A 26,236-nucleotide genomic window follows, 5' to 3' on the forward strand; every position below is an offset into this window, starting at 1 on the left:
CAACAAGTGATGAATACATTACAATCATCATCAAGCCAACAATCTCCCCCTTTGGCATTGATGGCAACACTTAGAAATTTTTAGAGTAATACAATACTGCTAAGTGTGCATACACAACATATTTACACATGTGCTCATTCTCCCCTTTAATACAATACTCCCCCTTAATGCACACATAAATACAAAATTTTCAAAAACACACATACATATTATTACTCCCCCTTTGACAACAATGCCAAAATGATAAAGTAAAATATATACATATATATAGAAAATTTGTATCATAGTGTTGAACATATATTACAACTTAAAAAAAAGTTCATGCATTGGCTAATCTCATAAAAATATCATTGAAGTTTTGCTTCATCTATGATAAAGCATTTTCCCATGATTCCAGTATGTTAGCAGTATACTCAAATGTAGACATCAATTGGGAATAGAATTCTTCCATTGAGTCTAGCGTGCAGGTTTCAAGAGTAGCAAGGATATCTTCTGCATTGGAGTAGGCTCTCTGAAGAATGTCGATTTGTGAGGTGATCAGACTCTTGAGCTCTTTTAGATATCGGAGTCTCTTAGCCTTTTCAATATCATTCCTATCCAATCTGTCATGCAAATCATCTACAAACTAGTTGAAGGCATGAATGGAGTCCTGGAGTGGGACATATGCCTTGCATATTCTTTCCATTTCTTTCTCAGTTTCAACTTGAATCTTAGAAATGTCAGAGTAAAAGAAAGAAACATTCGCGGTAGAGGTAAGATACTTTCCTCCAGATTCAATAGCTTTCTTCAACAGACTTCCATTATTAGATAAAGCCATTTTTCCACTTTCAATGTTCTTTGCTAGTTTATCTCCATATTTCTTCTTGTGGCTCTTCTCAGTAGACATTTGAGCAACATCTTCAAGTGACTTGATTTGATCATATGCATCTGCAACTAACTGACCAAGTTTGCTAATGGGTGTAGGAAGATGTGCAACAACTATTTTTGATAGTAAACCAGACAAAATTTCTACTACAACCTGGATTGTCTCTGCTTCAATCCTTTTCTCTTTCAGTCTCTTCTTGTGTGTTTGAGATTTCATAACATTAGCAATCTTCATCATTTCAGATGCACTCAAAGTGTTCATATCAATGGGTCTTGAAATACTTAAAGAGTCATCATCATCTTCAAGTAGTTTCTGCTTCGCTGGTTTAGGAGGTACACTTTTAATGATAGCTCTCTCTGTGTTCTTCTCTATTGTTTCTCCAGGTAACTGAGTGACAACTTTCTCAGTAGACTCCTTTTGAGTATTTTCAATGACCAGTGGAGATTGGGGTTTCTTCGATTGTTCTATTGCCAGTTCATTGTCCACTTTCAGTTGAGTAGTCGATTGATCTACTAATGTAACCTGTACTTCATTATTTGTAGGAGACTCCATATCTGGTGCAGTGGTGTCTCCAGATAGGTCTACTATGTTCTAAACATCTTCATCAACAAGAATAATGAAATCATCCTTTTGCTTGATTGGATAGACTATGCTAGATTGAACAATCCACTCTTCATCCATTTCCGGTCGAGGAACATCATCTGTAGTATCATCCTTATTGGTAGAGTGGATGTGTTCTTCCCTTTGTTTGATTACACAGGCTAGCTGATGTGTCTCAGACTCAATAACTTCCCTTTTTTCATTAAGAAGCTTCAGTCTTCTCATTTTAAAATCAAAATATGCTTTGTATTGCTCAACCAAAGCACTAATTCCATCTGATGATAAGTTTGGAAAATATTGTACAAATATTTCATCAAAAATCTGCTTTTCCAATTGAATAGCTTCTTCCCATTTATCTAAAAGAGTATTATACAAAGAAATTGAAATATCTTTTTCCAAGTCGTGTGGAAATCTATTGTAATGACCCAAATAAGTTATTACCTATTGGATTACTTGCTTCTACTCATCTTCAGTGAAAGAATCATAATGTTCTTTGACATTGTCAAACCTGTTTCCTCCTAATGACTTCATTGTTCTCTCAAAAACTATGTCAGGTTTGTCGGTAGCAATATCTATAGGTGTAGTTGCCTTTGAAACTACCTTTACCTTCTTGGGTGTTCTTCCGGTTGCCTTTTCCTTCTTTGGTTCTTCTTCAGAATCTGTACCCTTAGACTCTGGTTGCAAAATCAATTTCTGATTTCTCTTCTTTGGTGCACTCTCCTTCTTTACATATACTTTAGGTGCTCATTCCTTCTTGGTTAGGACACTCTGAGTCACCCTTGTGGTCTTTTTCATAAGAGATTTCTCATCAGTCTTATTTTTCTTTCCTTTCTCCTTAGCTATAGGTACAGTACCAGTTTCTGATGGTACACCTTGGACTGCCACAATGTCCAATTTTATCTTCTATTTATCTTTAGGTGATGCTAACAGGGTATTAGCATAGCCAACCAATAAATCATGATTAACCTCATAGCTCATATCTTCCATCTCTTCCTCTCTAGGCTCAATTGCTTGCATCAAGCAAAAGTCAGTGGTAACAGTGAAGACTATGTCTTTTGAAAAGTGTTTTACCACATCTTCAGGTAACGTCATTCTCATGCTCATCTTTTTTCTGAAATTCATTAAAATACTTATTCAAGTCAGCTGAAAAAGTATTCTTCACAACCTTAATGTTGTTCTTTATATGCGCATTGACGGGCAGGTCTTTGGACCATTCAATATCCCCAATTCCTTGTAGGAAGTTCTGAAAATAGAAAAATAATCCTGCTAATAGCTGACCATATTTAAACTTCTGAGTGCTCTCCTTCTTAATGGATTCCAAATTTTGAAATAATTGACTTCTAATGGCTTCACAAATATCATAATTTGCATTATCAACAATCATTCTATGTGCTGTTTGAATAGGTGCAGATGGAACACTGTTAAGTCTATTGGAATAGAATATTGGTAGCCTATCACCATTGTTGCTAGCTTCACCACAGGGTCTCTAATATCGTTGATATAAAAAGCACGCTTATCAGATGTAGAACCGGTTAATTTGAAAATATTATCTTTTGAAATTCTTCTTAGCATGGGAATTTCACTGATTGAGAAATAACGCGTTACAGCCCTAATAGCTTCCTTTGTTATTGTATGAGTCCTTTCTAAATACATGTTCTCTCCGTGGAATCGACTCAAAATGATTCTTATGTGTTCATCCTCAAAATCTTCAAGAAAGTAGGCGACATTATGAAAACCTTTTTCAAAAACCCTAGCATATTTTGCTTCAATTTTTTTGATCTTGTCACAGAGTGATTTCAGTTGTGTATAGATGTGTAGAGTTCCTAAATCTTCTATCTTTCAATCTATATAGCTGGACAAGTCACCTTTGACCACAACACCACTTAGGACTTGCGACATGTTGGTATTTTGGATATGTTGCATTGGTTTTGTCATTGATGTTGATGCTCTGCAAAAAGGATTAGAAAATCCGTTTGATGGCAACACACACAAGAGCACAAGAAACAAACATTAGTGTTAGCAAGAAAAGATTATCCTAAACAGGCATATCAAGAGAGATATTAAGCATGAAATAGAAAGCATATAAACATAGAATAAAATAGCTAATCAAGATGCTCATAGTTGCTCCTCCCTTGTTCCTCTCCTCTCCAAGTCCCAAATGAGTGTAGCTTTCAGCTTTTAGCATTAGCCATGGATGCCATATGGAGATTCAAGATGGTTGAATATGATAAGCAAATGCTATGCAAGTGTAGATAGTGATGCTATGAGAAAGCTCTATGCTAATGCCAGTATAACAACAATACTCTAATGCTTCTTTTTGCTTGAGGAGAAGGGTTCTATTTATAGAAGAAATGCGGAAATGAAGGGTTAAGATTGAGCAATCTTAACAAGGGTTAGGATTGAAAGATTTTCAATCCATGTGAGACTTTCAACCCAATCCCATGTTGACAAGTGTCACCATGAGGAGGCTTGGGAGGAGAGATAAGGAGCATTAAATGCTTGAGAGGACATGATGGTTACCCTAGTCAAAGAAATAAATGCTTTGAAGAGACACATGGGTTACATGAGGGTTAACTTAGGGGTCAAAGTCCTTAACCATGGGTGCAAGTGGAATTAACCTTTAATGGTCATGTAAGAGCCATAAGTGGTTTGGAAGACTTTAGAGGTTAATTTTTTGAACACACAAAGCATTAATTGCTTTTCAAAGACTTTGGAGTCTTTGAGAAGTGACTCCAATTTGCTTAGGAATGTGACAATATTTAGGGGATGAATTAGGTTAATTAGGAAGGGTTTAGAAGAATCCAGAAGGGGTTTAGGCATGCAAGTGGATTTTGTAGGAAAATGCAAGTGGGAGGAATTTTGGTATTTTCAATTAAAATAAAATCATTTATTTCAATTAAATGGTGTAATTTGCATTTGGATAAATATTCAAATAAATATTAATTTATTTAAATGAGAAAAAGGAAGATAAAGCATTAAAATGCTTGAAGACTTTGAGGGAAACCATTAAAGGCTTGAAGACTTTAAAGAAAAAACATTAAAGTCTTAAGAAGACTTTAAGGGAAGCCATTAAGTTTGAAGACTTTAAAGCCATCAAGTTTGAAGACTTTAAAGCCATCAAGTTTGAAGACTTTAAGGGAAACCATTAAAGGCTTAAGAAGACTATAGAAGGAAGCCATCAAGTTTGAAGACTTTAAAGCCATCAAGTTTGAAGACTTTAAGGGAAACCATTAAAGGTTTCAAGTGGGTGAGGATAAATAGGATTTTAAATAAATAATTTATTTAAAATAGTTGTGCAACTTGCTTTTGTAGGAAAATACAAGTGGGTGGAGGATAAAGGTGATTTAAATAAATTATTTATTTAAAATAATTGTGCAACTTGCATTTGTAGGAAAATGCAAGTGGGTAGAGGATAAAGGTGATTTAAATAAATGTTAATTTATTTAAATGTGAGAGGTGGGATTTTGGAGGATTTAAATAAATATTAATTTATTTAAATGTGAGAGAATATTTAATTAAATAAATATGATTTATTTATTTAATTAATGGTCTGAATTTGGTTAAGTGAATTAAATCAAATAAATTGAATAATTTATTTAATTAATAGGAGAAGAGGGTTAAGATGAATTAATTAAATATTAATTTAATTAATTATTAATTGATGGTTAAATAATCAAATAAATACTAAGTATTCATTTAATTAAGTGGACAGATTTATGTGACTACAGATGTCAACACTTATCAACACCTATCTTTCTGGAGATCTTTGGTTATGTTCACCGGCATGTTCAATGACTTATGCACAGTCATTGGTATCTGGTTCACCGATAGGTTATATTGTTCACCGACATAGAGGATGACCTGTTATCATCTAGAGATCACTTGGTTATGTCAAAGACATGGTTTGGACACTTGTTTTGGTGATTTGGTTATTGGTCTAATCGAGTTGGCATATTTGCTATTACCGGCAAATTGGTCTAGGTTATGGACTGACATGTGTTATCTATTCCAAATCAGCATGACATGTTATGAAGATGATTTATTGATTGGTATTATTGTTGAGCTGACATAATGCATCACATCTTGACTTGTTGTAATCGATTTAAATGTAATATTCTTAGTGCGCCGACCTACAAATTTGGTCTTAGGTTTTGGTATATATGTAAGATCTCAACTGTGAGATTAACATGGTATGGTATGGATATGTAATAAGGTATTGTAATATTGTGATATTCGATATATGTGAATATAAGAAGAGCTACTCACGCAGACATCATTTGAAGATTAAAAGGAGATAATATGAGCCTAACCAGTATTGAATCCAGCTTCTGAAGATACTATTTTGTGTAGTACATTATCATTGGATTTAATCATCCAATTGTAGTCAGTGTGACTCCCATCTTGTGTTTGAGTAGTGATCTCTAGGTAGCTGGCCTTTCTGCATGTGCAGACCCCATTTATATATACATACTATCTGTAGTAGTATCATCTTATTGTGGGTAAGGTTTCCCACCGTGGTTTTTCCCCTTACAGGGTTTCCACGTACAAATATCTGTGTTATGTGTTGTTGATGTTATTTCTCTTTCTGTTTCATGCGTTAAGCTTCATTGGTATTATTATTAGCTGTTAAACTGTCAACCGACATTAAGTTTAGTTTACCGGTATTATGCATCAAGTTTGATCAAGTTATATTTGGGTTAAAATTAATAGACAACTGGTTCAGCCCCCCTCTCAGTTGCCTTTGGGTCCTAACACAACAATGCATTATAAGATGTAATTTCATCTTCCTTTAGAGCTTCCTCAGGCTCAACAGTGATCATCAACCTCTCTACAGTCTTAGACGCAGATGCCATTCTAGATAAGAAAATTTTGAAGCAGTATACTCAAAGAAATACCTTGTTTCTTGCACGTCACTCCGTTTCCCGGTTAAAATTCCCAAATGCACACCCATTCACTGCTCTGCAACTTTTGATTCAACTTAATTTCTCTAATCAGAAAGCAAATCACCAATTGACAACAAGACAATCTTGTTCAACTCTACAATCGCTTTAAATTTCTCTTCTTGAAAGAGTTAGGGTAAAAATGATAAAGTAAAACTTGCTTTTATCCCCTTTTACCAACTATAATAAATGCTCGCACTTTAGGTTACAAACCCTAATTTCATCGTTTATATGAAATACCGGTTGATAACACGTCAACAAAAGGTCAGGAAACTTCAAAATTCTAAAATTATTTCCCTCTCATTTTATAAGGGGTCCAGAGATGTTTTACCATCAAGCTCCCCTTAGCCATGTTAAACAGGCTTAAGTCACCGGTGCTGGGTTATCTTCACTTGGTGAAGGAACAGTTTCTTCTCTAGGAAAATCTTCACTTTTCTTCTTCCAAGTCCAGTTCATATCCTCTCTGGTTTCCTCATCATCAACTTTTTGCTTGCCTTTCTGATCCTTGAAAGAGATGACTGGTCTGCTATTTCTTGATCTCCATAACTTTGCTAAGTACCCCAGTTTGTTGTAGTGATAACAAACCATACCAGATGATCTCCAAGGTCTTGCATTTCCTCTTCTTGTTTTTCTTCTGTAGTTCATAGCCACATGACCAAAGTTATTACAAAAGGTGCAAACAATATTTGTTACCTTTTCCATTTTGAATGGACTAAACCGGTTGTCGTAGGATCTTTGCCAGTTCATGTTTACCCGGTTATCAAAGTTCCTTATCTGGTCACCATTTATTCTGGGATGCATGTGTGGTACATGATTGTTTGCTGCATATCTACACTCAATATGTCTATTCCCATACATTCCACATGTGTAGCAATGACCTTCAAACTTTCTAGACACATACCTAGCATTAGTATTTTAATTTGTATTTCTGTTAGGTTTGTCTCTACAAACATTTGCAGTATGACCAGGCTTATGACAAACAAAGTAGACAGGTTTAAAAACCTTTTTACTAGTAGTCTTATTGACTTTAGGAGTAGTTTTGTTCTTTGTGTATTTTCTCTTTGTACTAGAGGATTCACCTTTTTCAGTTGTATGAAAACCAAGTCCAAAGATATCACCCTTCATTCTCTGTGATTGAATTTGTTCTTCCAGCATAGTAGAAATTCTAGCAAACTTTTCTAATTTCTCATTGGTTTCATTAAGTGTTTTGACAAGATCTTCATTATGCTTAGACAGGTTCTCTTTCAGAGATGATGCCAATTCAAGATCTAGCTTTAAGTTCTCCTTTTCTTCTGTTTCAGCAAACAAGTTCTCATGCATAGTGTCTTTTTCCCGTTTGATCTTTATAATCTCTTGATCTCTTAACTTGACAAGATCTTCAGCAACACTTCTGGCTTCAAGTTCCTGGCTCATGTGGATAGTGAGACCTTCTAGCTCTCTCCTTAGATTTAATTTCTCATCGTTCAACTTTTCAACTTCTTCTACTAAAGCTTCAATGTTGGCTTCATCTGAAGAACTATTATTAGATATTTCTAACAGTTTTTCAAATAGTTCTCTCCTTTTGACTTGAGAATATTTCAGTTTGCCCTTAAGGGATTCAAGTTCATTTCTGCTAGCTTCTAGCTCTCTAGTCATCGCGAAGTAGCTCCTGTCCCCCATGGTAGTTTCAAGACTCCCTTCTAAGCGGTTAGGATTTAAAGAAGTTAGGCTCTGATACCAATTGATGGACTTGAAAAGCACTAAGACGGAAGGGGTGAATCAGTGACACCAAATAAAACACTATTTCAAACACTAATCGGTAGATGAACTTAACCAAACATTTAAACAAAATACATGCTATCCAAAATGATAAAATAACACCCACAAAAAGTAAAGTATCCACCATAACACAAGTGTTTTATACGTGGAAAACCCAAATAGGTAAAAACCACGGTGAGATGGAACTCACAAGTTAACTATCTGCAGTAATAGATAATTGACCAGTTAAGGCCTTACAAAGTGCTTTGCTAGGAGAAAATCTTGTTAGAGATCCCAAGATTGATTAGAAGCTTATACCCTGTTAAGAGTACTACCTTGTTAAGAGTAACCTTGCTAGAGGATTTGAGAATCCAAACTAATGGATCACCTTGTTAGAAGATTTGTACAATAAAGCTTGATAGACATTACCCGGTTAGGGGATTTGATTCTGTTGTAATGATTCAAAAAAAAGAATGGATTGATCTATTCTGAGTAGCACAATATTTGTTTGATCAGATCCTTCTAAGTACATTCAACAATGCTCTTCATCTTAACACTTATCACTCTTCAAAAAATTTTTCACTCTTGATGCATATTAGTATTCGCATACCATCATTCTCTATCAGTTTCAAATGACTCCCTAAGATGTCTTTAAATAGACATTCAAATCTTATGTCGGCCTAAGGAAATCAAAACACAATTTAGTAGGTGCAGTGTATCTAGACAAGTAGTCATAACTCATCACAAAAATGACCGTCAAGAAGTCGGTGCTGGTAACTCATCACAAAATCAGATATTGGTTAGAACAGTCAATACCGGTTGGAACAAAACATGTGATCCATTGTCCTGGAATCTTCCTCTTGATCTCCATCTTCATCTTTATCTTCATTTTGATGCTGACTTAGTGTAACTGTAGTTTATCTCTTAAGCACATACCGGTTAACACAAAGTACCGGTTAGAGATAAGCCTTAAACATATCAGTGAACAGTGTAAACCAATTGAAGTTACACTGGTAGTCAATGCAATCATATGTGTGTGTGAGAGTGTTTCATCAATGAAAACAAGTGATGAATACATTAAAATCATCATCAAGCCAATAAAGACACTATCAGGAAGACTCATGGTGATGAAGCCGGTTGCATTGGTATAGCCAAAGCGATTGGTATGTGTTACTTTTGTTAGGAATAAGGTGTCTCAACCTTGGATAATTCCTATTCTTATTATTTGTTTTGTAAAATGTATTTCTTGCAAATAATGTAATTAAGTGTGAGTGTACATGTCTAGTTGGCATGTTGATGTGTCACTCCACTTGATGTGTCGGCATCTTGAATTGTGTGTAAGGAGATCATGGCTGAAATGGTTATGAGGGATTCCTATGACACGTAAGAGCTATTTCTAGGAGATTTCAATAACGGGTGAAAACATCCAAGACATGTGGCAGCTGATAAAGTTGAGTACTATACACTCTTCCTCAATTGTGGGGTTCGGGGCCTTGCCCCGAAAAAAATTTTAGGGTTCCTATTTTCTTAGAGAATGGTAAAACCCTAATATGGCTATCTTTGGAAGTTGTCCTAAAAGGAAAGCGCATAAGCATTTTTTGGGGTTACAGACTGTGATATGAAAAGTGTGTATTGTTGGTATGATATCGTGCTACTAGATTTGTCTTTAAGTGTCGATTGTCTCCTGAAAGAACTTGCATTACAAGTGTGTTGTAACCATTGTGTTGAAGATAATACATTGTGCAGGTTTTGGAGTGCTGGGGTTTTTTACCAAAAGGTTTTCCCTAGGGTAAATCATTGTGTCATTCTCTATTTTCTATGTGCATGGTATATGGCTGCAATATCTTTGTTAAAGTAGTTAACGAATCTGAAATTGTAAGGATTTAAAAGAATTTTCACAATACTTTCCTTTAGAGATTAGTGTAGGAAGCTATTTCCGCACCTGAGTTTCCTTACAACTTTGAGCCACTTGACGCCTGAAGAAATCATCTATGAAACATATACTGATGGAACATACTCTATCAGGAAGACTTTTCTTGTTGGTATGTTTCATTTTGGATTAACCCGATACCTGATGAAGGAGTAGACTGATTGAGCGGAGTGAAGACACTATCAGGAAGACTCATGGTGATGAATTTAGCTACATCAGTATAGCCAAAGTGTTCGATATGTGTTACTTTTAGCCACCTCGACGCTCAAAGAAATCATCGATGAAACATATACTAATGGAACATACTCTATCGGGAAGACTTTGCTTATCGGTATGTTTCAATTCAGACTACCCCGATACCCGATAAAGGAGCAGAGTGAAGACACTATTGGGAAGACTCATGGCGATGAAGCTAGTTGCATCAGGAAGATCTATATGTCAATGGTGAAGCCCATTGGGGAAACAATGCCTATCGCGATAATGCTAAATGAGCTCACCTGAAGCTGATGAGAATATCGGTTTGAGATATACTGATGAGGAGGAAAAGGAGTCATCGGCTTAGGGTATCCCAATAAGAGAAAGTAAGATGTCAAAGCAGATAAAGGGTTGTTCAGAGGGAGCCAAAAGGGAAATATTCACCGGCGAGACATATGTCAACGAGCCATTGTCATTTCAAAATTCAAAACTGAAATTTTTAAAAGTCTTCTATTTAATACTTGCAGTAGATATGCATCTATGATTCACATGAGGAAAATTTTATGAGAAGTTCATTATATCAAAAGAATACAGCAGAACTAGAAATTGTCTTGTCTAAATACTGTGTTGGTGAAAGAAGAATACATAGATAGAACACATTGCACCTTTCAAAAACAAAGTAGAGGATTGTAATTGTAGAAATGGAAACTTTGAGTTCAATAGGAAAGAAGAGGGTGACTAAGAGCCCTGACTCTAAGGTGAAGAAAGGAAAAATTGAAGAGGTGCCTCCAGCCATGAAGTTAAACCAAGACATGATAGACCAAATGCAGGCACCCGACTGAAAATCCAGAAGGTTGAAGCTGCACCTACCGAGGAGAGACCAATAAGAAGACAAGTACAAAGAGGTCAGAGATGTCTGGACCAAGGTAAGGGGATATGAACTGTTTATGTTCCACTATTTGAGGAGTAAGGAGATGTTGCTTTGCGATCCTTGGATGACAAATTTAGGTAAGCTAACAGTCCCCAATATTTTTGTAAACATAAGATTGCTAGAGGTTTTGGTAAGGAATTATAATTTGGTGAAGAGGTGCATTCAGCTCCCAAATGGGGAAGCATTTATTAGATTTCAGAAGGTACCATAAATGAGGTTTTCAATTTAGACCCCATTCCTAATAAGCCCTTGTCCTTTGGGGAGTTGGAGGAAGAATACCTTAGAATGGACAATACATATACCGGCTGCAAATTTTCCATTCACAAGAGGCAGGTAGAAAAATTAAAAGAGGAAGATGGGCCACCATTCAGCATTGATTTGTTCAGACACTACTTGCAATACACATATATGTTGTGTAGGCAAGTAGGAGGGGTGGAGGTGCTTGATCTGGAAAGCACTGGGCTGCTGGTGTTAGCCCCTGATATACAATTGTATGAACCTAGTCCTTTTGACTATGCAACATATCTGGTGGTGTTAGCCTAAAAATAAATACCAAGAACAGGGAAGGTGAGGAGTAGCCCATCTAATTGTGGAAATCTCTTTGGGATTCTCAATATATGAGTTCCAACTATATTAAGTTTGAAGAACTTATTGTGATGCCATGTACCAAATTTATGGGATTTCATGTCAAGGGTCTATCTCTGATGAGATCAAGAGGTTCCTAAGACTCAGGGATTATGGTGAAGGACACATTGTTGATCATAACTTGGGGGGACTAGTTTGTGAATAAGCATTTTACATGTTTTAGAGTATATGGATTTGAGGGGAGCCCCTACATGCTACCGAAACTAGTACCAAACATAATAGCTTATCTAGAGATTGTGAGGCAATTGAGTGTGTCCAATGCTAAACATTTTGCAAATATGTGTAAGCAATCATTCATGCCTGGGACACTGAGTATTGGTGATTTCACCATAGTGTCAACCAACACTTATGAAATAATTGATAAGAATCTGATAGAAGAATACAATTTGTATGAGCATTATGCTAGGAAAAACTATGATCTTGAAGGATACATTCAGTCTTACAAGAAGAGGTAGAACTTAAGAGGTTATCTACATGTCAGTATTGAGGTTGAAGATATCTTCAGGAACATGGAGGATGCAAAGGCCAAAGAGGTAATCGATCAACTGAATAATGAACTGGCAGAAAAGAGATAGAGACTCGAGGAAATTGAGACTGAGGAGGAGGCGACATAAAGTGAATCTGATGAGAATGTAGTTGTCTCTAGATGGCAAGTGCTAGAGAAGGAAGAAGAGCCACACATGCAAGGACAAATAGAGACAGCATTAAAAGCTCATGCTGACTCTCGGTTAGAAGAGTTTTCTTCTTTTGTTGTTGATGACATTTTTATTCATTCCAAATAATTTAAAACATTCTTGTACAATTTTAAAGGGAAGAAATTGAGGGACTCTATTCCCAACATAATGCTTGATAGTGAGGCTGAGTTTTTAAAGAAATTAAAAGAGAAAATTGATGCAAAGATAACCACAACGATGCCTCAAAAGGGGAGGCAACTTCTTACAGAGGTTGGGGTGATTTTGTTTTCCGGATGGGACCTCAGTGCTTTTTTTATTTTTTTATTTTTTATCTTTGACAGTTTATTGCATTCAGAAAACAAGGAATTCAGATCGGATATACAAGGTGTAAATGATGTATTTATTGGTTCAAGATTTGATCAAGATGAGGAATCTTTGAGGTTATGGGCTCTGTACCCTCCCCACAAGAGACCAAATATCGTTGATGTTGACAAGGCCTTTGGCCATATGATGAAACTAAAAGTTGGTGAAATTGATCCAATTGTTTTTTGTTGATATCGGAGTAGATATTTCAAAATTCAATAAAGCATAGATGGTCAGAGTAGTGAGGGAGAGGAACCAATACAAGGTGTTGTATGAAGAAATGCTAAGGAGAAGTGGGAATAGGTGCCAATGGTTCTTACTCTGGATAGCTCTCAATGGAAGAAAAAATGTGAGGAGTTGTAGCAAGAAAATAAAAGGATATTAAAACAGATGGAAAGTGTGAGGGCAGATACTGCTGGTGTATTACTAACTAAAAGATTTGAGGTTTTACAAGGCTTTCTGAAAGAATTTTGGACAATGTTTCAAAAGAACATGGACAATGCAGTTTCACAAAATAAAATTTCAAATAGATTGGGAACAAGGTTGCATGATAAAACAATGGCCAAAGTAGAAACAAAAGAAATTGAAAAAATAAAGAGGTTGTTGGCTAAACACAATAAATTTGATGAACAATTACAATTTGAATATGATGAATGCAAAGACACTGTTCAACATGGTTTCCCACAATTAATTGATCAGAAGGGTGAGATAAAGGATAAAGATGTAGGGATCTCAGAATGTTGTATTCTTCTCAATGTCGCCCTTGATATTGCCCAAATTGATAGAATTGAATTAAAAGAGACTGTGAAATAGATGGAAAACTTTGTCATGCTGGAAGTCATTGTCAGGGATATCATCCACGATGCAGACACATATAAGTCAGAGAAGTACTTGGAGCATATCCAGAACTGCGGAAAGATGTTGGGAGACTAGACCTGATGTCTAAGTTGGAGCCCAGACTCATGTTTTTCTATGTTTTTATAATATGTTCATATTGTAAAGATAGTTTTTAGGAAGTTAGTTTTTAGTTAGTTTTTGTTAGTTTTAGTTTTAATGAAAGGGTATGCCTTTTTACTTTCAAACCGAATCATCATCTATAAATGGAGGATATTTTACAAGAAGTGGGAGAGATACCTCAAATTTTATGATCTTATCAAGACAATTTTATACAATGCTTATGGAGTTTGTTTTATGGAAATATCAAAGTTGATGATGATACATATTGAAATAAAATGGTTTGATTATCTATTTTCAATATAAATTTCAAGTGTTCTTCATTCTGAATGGTATATGCTTTTCAATTGATTGATTAGTTCCATGTGACAAATCGATTTTATTAGATTGCGTCAATGTGCTATCTTATGCTATTGTGATTGAAACTAATTTCTAGTTTGAGCATCAATTTGAAAGGTTGGTTGACAAGTTTTAAATTGTCTTATTGGTCTTTCAAAGCAGAGTTAAAATTCAATAAGACTAACTACATTTTATATTTCAGTTATAATCCATATAGCTGCTTTTTATGTGGTGGTCTTGTTTTGAAAATTAGTTATTAAAACTGTCTCCATGGTTATATGTAGGATCTTTCAATTTGAAATAGTATGAAATTAGTAAGGGATGAAGGCACTGGTCTGTTGTTGATCTGATATAATTAAATCAGGTATTTTCAGAAGTAATCTTCATCAAGGAATCAAACTTTTAATTTATATAGGCACAACTTCATAAACATTTATAAGTAAGCATTTCATAATTTTCAGCAAGCAATAAATATAACCAGATAGAATTCAAGAATCATTGCCTCCTAAAAAATTCACTATAGAAAAGCCTTTAACCAGAATTCAAGAAGTTCATGTTTCTCATCCTAATTGAAATTGAAGAGCATTACAAAACTATTCAAATGCTAAATTACATCCCACTTTAACTTAAATGAAAGAACCAATAGAGAAGTTCCTCTCACCCTCTGAGAAAGCCCTATTTGATCAAAGTTATCATGAATATCTATAGATTTTGGAAGCCTATCATAATCTTCATCTTCTACATAAACTTCATTGAAAGCCTCATTAACAACAACTACATTGTTGCTCTGTACTGCAACCATGTGCGGCTTCACAAGATGAAGATGTCCAGTGTGGATAACAAATACAACATAACAAAAGATAGTTATGAAATTTTTCCAAACCAAATAGTTGCTAAAGAGAACATCTAGAAAAACTTAATACCCAAGTGAAAGGCATCTCGGTAGTCCTAAAAAGAGTAATAGAAAAAAAGAGTTTAGAGCCATACCTTATGCATGATGTCAATGACTAGTGTGTGGTCTACCCTAAGGGCAAGGACATTCAAGAGGTCATTACTAAGATCTGGGTGTTCTTGCAAATAAAAGTGTACAACTTTGTAGTACAATTCAACCTTGGCCACTTTAACTACAACATCTTTGAATTGCATATGATCCCATGCCTCTAGAGAATGGTTCATGATAGTAGTAGCAACATTATCATATTCATCATCTTGAATATATAAATATGTAAGTTTCTTCTAGTTGCTGCTCATCACAAACATAGATATGAGTTCATCAAAGTGACTCCTATTTTGATAGTAATCACTGACCTCTTCCAAGTCATCCACCTGGAACAAAAAATAAATGTTAGAATCACAAAAAAAAAAAAATCTCACCTTCACAGTTACACATAACATTGCAGATGAACCTTCCTAGATTATCATGAAAAAAAAAAACCACTTACTTGTGGTGTTGTTGTTCATTTTGGCTCCATTGGACCCTGCAATTAAGATTCAATATACATTATTCAATAAGATTAATTGTGCAAAATAATGAAATATTGAAAATTGTGTTATCTTTTTGAGCTTCACTTGGTTTTGAGAATTGTTTAATATTCTCTACTTAACAGGGCCAACCATGTGAAGGTGGTAGCTCATTTGGCCCCTCTCCCCCCTAACATGACTCTAAATTCTTTGTTAACATCTAACATTCATTCATTGTTTCATCCATTAATAAAATCTAACATTCATTCATTACCACATAACATTCAATAATACATAACATTCATTAACACTCATTAACATGCAACATTCATCAATATTACTTAACACATATCATTCATGAACAATCATTAGCACATAATTACATTCATTAACACATAAAAATCAGTCATTATCAAATAATATAGATTACAATCATTTTTTTTTTTTTTGAAGCTATGAAAAGTCTAAGTGGGCCATCGTTGTCTTCATCACTTGCCCCCTCTTTATTTGTTTTGTCCCCTACTCATGATCTTGATGCATGCCTAGTCCTCTTCTAAGGATGAGAACATCGATGCAAAGGGGGGTCCTCTGCAATAACAAAGAAATGGGTTAAATTCAAATCATTTTTAATTTTTGTTACAAGTATTTCATTAATTTAAAGAACATAACCATGGTGCTCTTTACCTGATAGGGCCACATCATCTTTGAAATTATTTTGTCTAGCCTCAACCTCAACATGTCGAAAGGTTACATTAATCAATACACCAATTGCAATTAAATATGTTGAAATGAATAACAACGGTCCTCTTTACCTGACTGGGGAACATCACATTCCTGATGTTGTCTACCTAGATCATGCTCCACTTGGTCACCACTGACTACATGCTCTAAAATATTAACAAAAAAGGTTACATTAATTTCTACACCAATTACAATTTAAGATGTTTATTTGTATTAATAATTACATAAAAAAAATCGAATAGCAAATGAATACCTCCACTACTAGGATGCACATCTAGCCCTTCATGTGGAGGTTGTGTTCCATGATTATCAGGATACATTCCAATGTCATGTGCATTGTTATAATTGCTTGCTTAATTAAAACAAATAAATTCACTTTATGTTGGAACTTAACATCAAATAGATTATTGATAAGGTATTCAATTTAAAATTATTTTCATATACCTTATTTACTTGTATGACGGATGCACCAGAATCTCATGTTTGCCCACTCAATTCTTGTAGTCATTCAACCACAACCATATAGCCTTACTGGTAGGCAATTCTCTTGTCATCTTCTATGGGCACTCTATTGAATTCAAAGCCCTACATTTTTGCTTAGTATAGTGAATTATGCTTGTATTGTTTGCTTAAATTTTTTTTTTTGCAATTTATAAGATTTTGATGCGATATTCCATTTACTGATTCTTACAATTCGTGTGGCAAGTTTCATATAACCACCAGAGCCGAGTTTGTGTTGCCCGTTCTTTTCTTGTCTTGCCTTGGTTGCCTTTGACGTGTCACTTAGTCTATGAAAAGTTTGAAATATGTTAGATTATATAAATATAAAGAGTAATTAGTACATAATTATATTCTTCATAGTATCACATACCTTCTTCTGGCATCTAGTGGTGGATTTCCTTTTTTCCTTTCAACTTTCTCCTTTGTATCCAAAATCAGGTCCTTTCACTCCGACTTTGGAATCATCGGGGGATGCTTGTACTTTACGTTCTTCTCTAAATGTGTCTTGTACTGGTCCCTCACATACTTTAGATATGTACCATCTTTTTCAAGGAGCTTGGTTTTATCGAATGTGTCATTTCCAAACAACTCAACCATATGGTTTGTGAGTTCTTTTTTAACCTGTTTTCTTGGTCATTCCACCTTCTAAGAAAAAAAAAACCTATTAGATTTAGAAATGAACTGAAGATGCCTTTAATATAGTTCAAGAAATGGATCAAAGGAAAACTATTCTAGAAATTATGTGAAATAAAAATAGTTGATTAGAGTTAGTTCACATATGATGTTCCACCTTTTACGTATGGTGGGCCCAAACATCTGCAATGCAATGTCATTAAGATTTTTATAAAAAATATCATTTCCTGCAAAAAAATCATGGGATAAATAGTCCAAAATGAGTGATTAGTAAGTAAATTACAATTACACTATATATAATAATAATTTCAAAGTACCTGGAACCTTCTATATCTTTAGGGAATCAATTCTTCATTGCTCACCACCAATGTGGTATGCAACGTTCCCATACTAGTGATATAGGTAGATCCAAGAAATGATGGTATGGTATTAGTAGTATTTGTTGGCATTATGAATGAATTGATTCTATGTTGCACTGATGTTTTGTCATTGATGTCACCACTAGCTGTTATGGTTGGTTACCGACACTAGTTGTTATGAATGGTTACTGACAGATAGGTTTTGGTTACTGGTAGAAGATATAATGTTACTGACATAAGAGATTATCTATTGGAGACTTTCGGCATGAAATGTAATTGGTCACATGTCATATGTGTTTATGGACCATGTTTTGGTCAATTGGTATTGGCTTGGTATTGGATACTATCATACACTCTTGTAAACCCTTACCGACATTGGTTTAAGGCTTTATTGACGGAGCTTTCACTAAGGAATCGTGACAAGATGCATAAGTGGTGTTGGTGTGGCTTCTAGATGGATTTCAGGATGCTAAAGATTTTCTTTGATCATGCTTCAATTGCTTGAAGACATTTCTTTGGCATGGTGGACCCATAATAGGTCTGGTGCCTATCTAGGTTATGGACTGGTATCATGCTAACGTGTACTCTACATGTTATCAAGATGTTTTAGGAGGATTTATGGTTCTTTTATTGTTGTTTTGATCTTAAGCCAACATGGCATATCATTGTAATACAAAACTATGTAATGATCTTATTGTAATATCTTTTAGGTGGCCGACCTAATTGGTTTAGGCCATAGGGTTGGTATAAATGATGTAAGATCTCATTGTAGATTAAATATATGGAATGTAATATGTGAATATTTTAATATCATTCAAGAAGAGGATTAGGTCGATCATAGGTGATCAAATTGGGATTAACGAAGAGGTCAAGGGCCTCTGATATTGAGCTTAACCAGGATTGTAATCAGGCATGGTAGATGCTATCTTTGGTAGTTCACTTTCTTGGATTGTTGTCCATTTATCTTGAGGTGGTTTTAACCTCTATAGTCAGTGAGACTCTTTTGTAATGAGTAGTACGCTCTAGGTAGTGTGCCTTCCTACATGTGCAGGCCCCTCATTGTATCACATACTTTCTGCAGAAGTATCATTTCACTGTGGGTAGGCTTCCCACCATGGTTTTTCCCTTTCCGGGTTTTCCACATACAAATCATGGTGTTATGTGGTATGGCTGCTTTGCATTGATTATTTGTTTAATTGTTGAGTTACATTGTTTACTGGTATCTATGTCTACCGATATCTATTTCTGCTTTATCGGTATTTGAATGTTTATGTGCTCTAGTTTAAGATTGCATTGTGGATTAAAATTTATAATCTATTAACAACTGATTCACCCCCCCCCTCTCAGTTGTTCATCGGTTATCCTAACAATTGGTATCAGAGATTTGGTCCTCTTTTACAGAATCTTAACCACTTGAGGTAGATCCTATGGCAACTAACACTCTAATCCACCGACAACTATTTTCAGACAATAAATCCCTAAGCTTGATGGAACAAATTACGGGATATGGAAAATTTGAATGGAGACTCATCTTAGATGTCTTGGCAAGTATATTTGGGAGACCACTGAGAAAGGATACACACCTTATGATTCGGTATTTGGCAATCCTGCTCTTGCTGACTTGGCTAAGAATATTGAAAATGATTGCAGAGCTAGAGAAGCCCTATTATGTGCACTTATTGATCAGCAGATCATGGGATTGAATGATAAATCATCGACAAAGGTTATGTGGGAAAAATTTCAAACTTTGAATGAAGGTGACCCTACTATGAAAATTGCTAAACTTGATGGTTATCGGGTAAGATATGAAAACTTGAAAATGGAAGGTAATGAGAGAATTACTATATTTATGGAAAGAGTAAATGAGATTGTTATGGGAATTCAATATTGTGGAGGATTTCTAAGTGAGGATGAAATAGTTTCCAAAGTCTTGAGAGCCCTTCCACCGACTTACAAGATGAAGGCAACTGCAAATAATGAGTTAAGAACAATGGCAAACACTTCAGTTAACAGAGACATTCTGATTGGGAAATTATCTACTTTTGAGCTTGAAGAATTTGGATCTTTTCATGCATCATCATCATCATCTACCAACAAAAGTGATTGGAAAGTCCGATATGCAAAATAATTGGAAGACATGAGCAAAGAAGATGAAGAACTTGAGAAACTTGAAGCATTATTTTCTAGAAGAGTACATAAAGGACCGACTGGAAGTAAGTATGAAGAAAAAAAACCTTTTAAATGTTTTGCATGTAATAAGATTGGTCATTTTGCATCTAGATGTCCTAAAAGGAATGCAAGGTTTGAGGAAAGAGTTAATAAATCTTTTAAGCCTAACCAAAACAAATATAGATTCAATAAAAGTAAACAATGATACATAGCAGATGAGGAAGGAGTAACTGATGACTCTGCTAGTGGATCCGACAAAGGAAAGGAATGGGTGTTCTATGCTTTGCAGGAAGATGAACCAAAATTGGATATCAAGAATGAAGAAAATGCATTGATTGTTAGGTCCCGGAGACAACTGAGAGGGGGGGGGGGGGGCGTGAATCAATTGTCTAATAAATTTAACCAAAAGCAACTTAAACAACTTTAATACTTTGTACCGGTAAACTAGTCTTTTATATTGGTAGACAGTTCTATTAGTTAATAGCAATACTAGTAAGATTTAATGCATGAAACAAAAAGAACACAGTCATCCACAACACATAACACCAAAACTTGTACATGGAAACCTTGTAAGGGGAAAAACCACGGTGGGAAACCTTAACCACAATCAGATGATACTACTGTAGATAGTAAGTGTATACAAATGGGGTCTACACATGCAGAAAGGCCAAACGCCTAGAGCTCACTGCCCAATGGGAGTCACACTAACTACAATTGAATGGTTAAATCCAATTAGAATGTACTGCTTAATTTAGCATCTTTCTATGCTGGATTCAGTACCGGTATAGTTCTGATTGTCTTCACAAAACCATCCTTCAATCTTCAAATGATGTCTGCGTGTATAGCTCTGCTTAATCTCGCATATACCTTCACACAACTCTTTTTCACATTCCACCACCTGATCTTACAATTAAGATCTTACATTTATATCATAACCTAAGACCAATTTTAGTAGGTCGGCTCTAAAAGGATATTACAATAAAATCAATTTACAAATAAATTAATGCTCGATGCAATAACTGATTCAACATATTGGCTTAATTCATTTACAACAATAATTAGTCATCTCCATAGTGTGCCATGCTGATCTGGAAAAGATAAGTCTGCTGGTGTATAACCTGGACCTATTTGTCGGTAATAGAAAATATGTAATTACAATTATTCCAATAAACCAATCTTCAAGACAAGGTATCCAAACGATTTCTTTGACATAACCATGTGTTTTCCATGCCATTCCACGTGTCGATGAACATTATATCTTGCCGGTATATCAGATATCAGTGACTGTGTGCTTGCCGGTGAATGTTGCTGATTCTCCAAGGTGCCAGAGTTGATAAGTGTTAGTAGGTGTTGACATCAATGAGAAAACCATACCAAAATACCAACAATCTCCCCCATTGGCATTGATGGCAACACAAGATGGAAAAACCATCAAGCTGCCAAAACAGAAATGCCAAATACCAAAAACCAATAATTTCCCAAAAAGAAATTTTAACCAGAATTCAGATATGAATAGTCTCACCTCAAAGTAACAATCTCTCCCCCTGAGAGTGACATGTGTCTTCCTTGTGTTTTTCCTATGTTTTTCCATATACCAATCTCTCCCCCTTTGACATCAAATGCCAAAGTAAAAGCTTTTACAAAATACCAACCAATACAATATACTAACTACTCCCCCCGAGAAGTAGCTTCCTCATCAAAGACCAGAGTAAAAGTTTTTCTCTTGTTAATTTTAACGGTTGATGACAAATATCAACTTCCTAAGTCTCTAACGGTGGGGGTATGACCCCAAGATGGTCTCTGAGATATTCAAAAGTTGCCTTAGGCAGAGGTTTAGTAAAAATATCTACAATCTGCTCTTTTGTATTCATATAAACCAGTTTTATTTCTTTTGCTTCAACTTTTTCCCTTAGAAAATTCAGTTTTATAGAAACATGTTTGGTTTTAGAGTGTAATACCAGGTTCTTAGATATATCAATTGTTGCAGTATTATCACAATAGATAGTTACAGGTTCCTTGCATTTTACCTTTATGTCTTTCAACATTTGTTTAAGCCATAATACCTATGTACAGTTTGTTGCTGCTACAATATATTCTAATTCAGCTGTTGATAAAGATGTAGAACTTTGTTTCTTGCTCAACCAAGAAATTAGTCTACTTCCAAGAAAGAATTCTCCACCTATGGTGCTCTTCCTATCATCCACATCTCCTGCCCAATTTGCATCTATGTATGCATATAATTCAAAGTTTTCATCTCTAGGATACCATAATCCAAGATTTGTAGTGCCTTGTAAGTACAGGAAAATCCTTTTTACTGCTAATTCATGATTTTCTCTAGGATTACTCTAAAATATTGAATCAATACATACTGCATTCATGATATCAAGTCTTGTTTGTGTCAAGTATAGTAAACCTCATATCATAGATTTATACCTAGTTGGACTAACAGGTGTAGATTCATCTCTTAGTGATAATTTGTTATTTTTAGTCATAGATGTGCTTACCGGTTAAGAATTTTCCATCCCAAATTTTTTTAGTAACTCCTTCAAGTACTTAGATTGACTCAAGAATATACCTTTATCAATTTGTGAAATCTGCAATCCTAAAAAGAATTTTATTTCTCCAATCATAGACATTTCAAATTCTTGTTGCATTTCAATAGAAAAGTCTTCACACAATCTATCTTCTCCTCCAAAGATTATATCATCAACAAAAACTTCTATAACCAATATGCCATCATTAGTCACTTTATAATATAAATTGTTGTCTGCAGTACCTTTAGAAAAACCAATCTTCAAAAGATACTTATCTAACCTTGCATACCAAGCTCTTGGAGCTTGCTTCAATCCATACAAGGCTTTCCTTAACCTGCAAACCATATGTTTGTTTTCTATCAAAGAGAATCCATCAGGTTGTTCAATGTAAACTTCTTCTTCAAGATCTCCATTTAGAAATATACATTTAATGTCCATTTGATAAACTTTGTAGTTTTTGTGTGCTGCAAAAGCCAAGAATAATCTGACTGCCTCAATTCTAGCTACCGGTGCAAAGGTTTCAGTATAATCAATTCCTTCTTTTTGAGAATATCCCTTACACACTAGTCTTGCTTTATTTATAATAACCTTACCATCTTTATTAAGTTTGTTTCTGAATACCCATTTTGTTCCAATCACATTTTTGTCTTTAGGTTGGGGAACTAATGTCCAAGTGTTATTCTTCTCAATTTGTTCTAATTCTGTTAGGCCCAATATGGAAAGCTAATATACTGAGAGGGGAGGGGTGAATTAGTATTCCAAAACTTTTCTTGAATAATAACTTTATTGTTATGCATAAACAGAATAGTGCAGTAACATAAAATAAAATTAAAACAAATAGATAACAATCATACATGATTCACTCCATAACACATATATTTTGGTTACGCAGAAACTCTTGGTTAGAGAGAAAAACTATGGTGGGGATGGTACCCACAACTTCACTACTGCAATAATAAAGAGTGCTTGGTTAGAGCTACATGTTAGCTATTTCTGATAGCTTACCTTGTTAGGAGTAACAAGATCTGTTAGATCTACCTTGCTAAAGGATTTTACAACATTTAATCTGAATGCTGCACCTGGTTAGAGGCTTTACAATTTATAGACTTGATTAGAGTCTTTTACCCTGTTAAAGGTTTCTCTTTCAACTTCACAATATTACAATAAAATCATTACAAATATCTACAACTTTACATCAAAAATGTTATAGCAGATTCTATGTGCTCAGAATAGATTACCTTGCTTATAGCATACCTTGGTAACCCATATAGTAACTCGGTAAACCCTTCTATTTACTCTATTCTTTGACTGTTCTCTGAAAACCTTCTCGGTGACCTCTGTGTCTCTGTAACAGTCTTCTTACACTCATACATACACCCTTAACTCATGCTGTATAAATAGATCTCTTAAGACGGTGATCCAATTCATTACTTCGATATTACAAACAAGATTCCTCGAATGAATAACTATACAAAATATTTCATTGGTTAGATTGATCTCAAAATCATACACAATCTTCTAGTGCAATTTCCAATGTGATAACGGTTAGATGTGCCTCGATCTTGTAACATGTTTTCATATGCATGTCCAGGTTCAATGAATCTGGTAACACATTTCACTTGGTGTATATCAACTCAGTGTGTCATCTTTGCTACTCGGTAGACATAAAAAAGATACTCAGTAGACAGCTCGGTGTGTATTGTGTTCTATGACTGCTTTCTTCTGTAACCGACTTCTCTGTGTATACCGGCTGCATGATTTGGTAGCATTAACCAACTAGAGTATATAGTATGAATTTGAATATAAAAACTAATGGCAACTTGATAAGTAGTAACAATCTCCCCTTTTGACATTAGTTGAGATGTTTGACAAAAACTACTTTCAAAGTCATAACTCAAAAATATATATACTTTGCAAAATGACTATACTTGACAGTATATACAATAGTCAATGAAATAGTATATTCAGATATACTCCCCTTATCATTATACTATACATAACTCTAATTTTGCATGCTCGGTTCTATGCTTGTGTGCATATTACTCCCCCTTTTTGACAAACATCAAAAACTTAATTACCATCTGGGGGCGGTAATTGGTCAAAAATGGATTTATACTTTGTCCGGGCATCGGTGAGAGTGACAGAGAGTGCATCCTTTACACTTTCCATTAAAAAATTTTGTGCTTGAATATCAGCCAATAGTGATATTAAGCCATCAAGAGTGCTTCCCTCTTGCGTAGTAGTTAGGCATGTGGCTCGGTTAATCTGTTCTTGAACTAATGAAAGATGAGGAAGGAATAATGTCTGGAGTGTCATTATATCCATCCTGAACTTATGTTCTTCATTTCTTAGTTCCAATTGTTGAGCCATGAGCTATTGAAGCTTGGTATAAAAATTTTGAACTAAATTGGGCTCTGGGGTCAACTTATTTGAGAGATCGGTGATCTCTTTCTCAATTGCATCAGTTTTATTCTTAATGTCTTTAATGAATAAAGAAAATGTACAGAGTTTCTGAAATAAACAAAGAATGTGCTTGAGTTGAGGGGACAACTCAGCAATGAATTTGACAAGTTTGACTTTGCCAATAGCTAGAGCTTTCTGTACCTCTTCTATCATTTTTGCAGTAAGCTTCTTGTCTTTGAGCTTGCTCAAATACTCAGATGCATCAACTCTAGATGTTTCGATTTGATTAAGGAGTTCATCTAGTTGAATGTGGATGGCTGCATCGGTTGACACTATAGCTATAGGTAGCATATCTGATAGCAGTGTCTTCACCTTCTGAAGTACTTTATTCTTCTTTTGTATGGCCATCTATTTTTCTTGTTCGGCCTTTGCTTTGCATAGTTCACCGAAATCAATGAGCGCTTGCCCCTTTAGTTTTGATATATCCACATTGGGCAACACTATCAGTTTAGATAAATCAACTTTGAAACTATGCTTTTTCACCTTCTTCTCTTTACCTTTGGTCGGTTGGACCAAGACAATAGCTTGAGAGGCTTGCTAACCCTTGGTAGGTTGCTCGGTAGAGGCAACACTTTGGTCGGTTCCTATAGCTGCTATGGTTTCTTTTGGTGTCTCAGTACTCGATGTCTCAACTGCAACATTTTCAGTGCTCGAAGGTGCTTGAGAGGTCTGTTCTAGAGTAGTATCTTCTCTTGTTGTAGACTTGTAACCTTCGGTGCCTTGTGCTGTGTCTTGAGGAGCTTCGGTAGAGATAGGTTGATTGATCGGTGGATAAGGTTGAACTTGTTCTAAAATGGATTCACTAGATAAAAGTTTTGCATATGTAGTGCCTTCTATTATTTCCTACTTTGGTTCCTCTGTATCCATGACATCTTCATCAATTTGAATAGTGTCAGTAGGGTCTTGTTCGGTAGCATCAGGACCTTGCTCGGTGACATCAGGATCATGCCCGGTGACATTAATGATTTCAACTATAGATTGTTCACTTACATCTTTGATTTTGAAGATTTCCTGCCATTTTGCTTTTGTCTCATTTTCTACGTCAATATATAGCCCATTCATTAGTTTTAAGGCTCTCTGTTTGACAAGAAATTTTGAATTGTACATTGTCAAATGTTCCTTTATTTCAGCTATTGATATATCAAGAAATAGATGGACTAGACTTCTTTCTCTGATTTGTTTCTCTGAGTCCATTGCATATT

The sequence above is a fragment of the Cryptomeria japonica genome, chromosome 7, assembly GCF_030272615.1.
Source record: "Cryptomeria japonica chromosome 7, Sugi_1.0, whole genome shotgun sequence".
In the NCBI taxonomy this organism is placed as follows: Eukaryota; Viridiplantae; Streptophyta; class Pinopsida; order Cupressales; family Cupressaceae; genus Cryptomeria; species Cryptomeria japonica.